The sequence below is a fragment of the Tamandua tetradactyla genome, chromosome 2 (assembly GCF_023851605.1).
Source record: "Tamandua tetradactyla isolate mTamTet1 chromosome 2, mTamTet1.pri, whole genome shotgun sequence".
In the NCBI taxonomy this organism is placed as follows: domain Eukaryota; kingdom Metazoa; phylum Chordata; class Mammalia; order Pilosa; family Myrmecophagidae; genus Tamandua; species Tamandua tetradactyla.
This window is the reverse complement of record NC_135328.1, coordinates 39,395,553-39,397,286: the sequence shown is the minus strand read 5'-3', so window position 1 is coordinate 39,397,286 and position 1,734 is coordinate 39,395,553.

Genomic DNA, 1,734 nt, shown 5'->3' with positions numbered 1-1,734 from the left:
TACTTAGTATTGTATCAATGAGCATTGGCTCAAATGAGGGAGGGCAAGAAAATGAAGAAAGCTACAATCTCTCCGATTTGGAAAGAGCCTCATATCATCTCTCCCAATTCATTTCTCCAATAGATTGGTCTTCTTTAACTCAGAAATATCACTGAGCTATTCTGGCCTTTATAATACAAAACAACAACTTAGAGGTAGCCAGTTCTTGAATCCAATTTAAGGACCAAACACTAAAGGATGAGACTTTAGAAGTCTTCTATGATAAGATGGCTCTGTTAGCAATGGGAAAGTGCTTTCAACTCACCTCTTTAGTGTTTGAGTTCATAGCTGCTCCAATCTGAAGTAGTATTTCAGTTTTGTGTCATTTTATACTTAACAATACTACCCTTCTTTAGCCCACATTTCCTCATTTAGTAAGGACTCCACAACACTCTTTCTTTCTCATAGTAGCAGATATGTACAATCGATGCAATGTAAAAAATTTAGCTACTAGCCCATTTATAACAGACATGGTTGTCTGATTCAATCCTTTTCCCTCAGTGTTTGAGGACACAGACTCAATATGTGCACGGCTCACAAGGAAAAATATAGGGAGGGGCCTCTTAAAGAAAAATATTTGGGAGTGAAAAGCCATTTTCCTACTTCTACTGATAATATTTCCTCTGTATTTTGCCCCTCCAACCTTCTCCATAGGAAATGCACAATCTTGGTTTTGGGTCGATAGGAGATGTAGTAAGTCATTGTAATGCCAGGACTCATACATTTTTTGGCCTCTCTCTCCTTTTGAATCAGGTTGAGACTTAGATCTTACATTAGTCCTATGATTATGGGCCATGGACTTTGCACTAAGTGACAATAAAGATTTTATTACCAATAGTCTGTCGTATTTTGAATTACCTTAGAACGTAATATATCCCATTATTCTTTGTGGGGCAGACCTGGAAGTAGCTCTCCCCAAACTCTTTATTTTATAGCTGAAAAAGAGCAAAAGCATTAGCCAAAGATCTCGTAGGTTACTTGTGGCATAGAAGAGTGCAGCATCCAGGTCTGTAGACTTTCAAACCCTGTGCAACTTAGTATATTAAACTCCTTCCCCTACAAAATCAATCACAACTCCTTCCAACCATATCAAGGCCTGGGGCCATGAGCATTTCTCTTTAGTTGACCAAGAGGAAGAGTGAAACATTTACATTTTGTTTTCAGTTGCCAGTGGCAAAATTATATTGATGTGGTTGAGATGGAACATTAAAATCAAAATTATGTTGGGAATGAAAAGGCAGCATAAATTAGAAACATTTGCTTCCACTGTATTTTAAAAGAGTTAGCATTACGCCAGCCTCATATAACATCTTGGAGGTGAGTTTATGGATAAACTGGGCAATATATCAAAAACAGCATTAAAGACCAATGAGTTAGATATGGCAAAAGGCCACTGCATAGTAAATGAACGGTCATCAACCAAGACAATTCTCAGAGAAGATTGAATTGTTTTCTCTGAAATACAATAACATAGGACATGTGTAATTATAGTGTTCAACGTAAAGTGATACATTGCTATGCTCTATTCCAATCCTTTCATTAATTTAGAAGGTTAAGGTTACGTGACTTCTCCAATGTCATAGAATGACCTAAAGGAATAGAAGATCAGTTATTATTTTTTCCTATATAACAAATTATCCCCAGATAGAGTGGCTTAAAGCAACAAGGTTTTAATATTTATCACAATTTTGATCA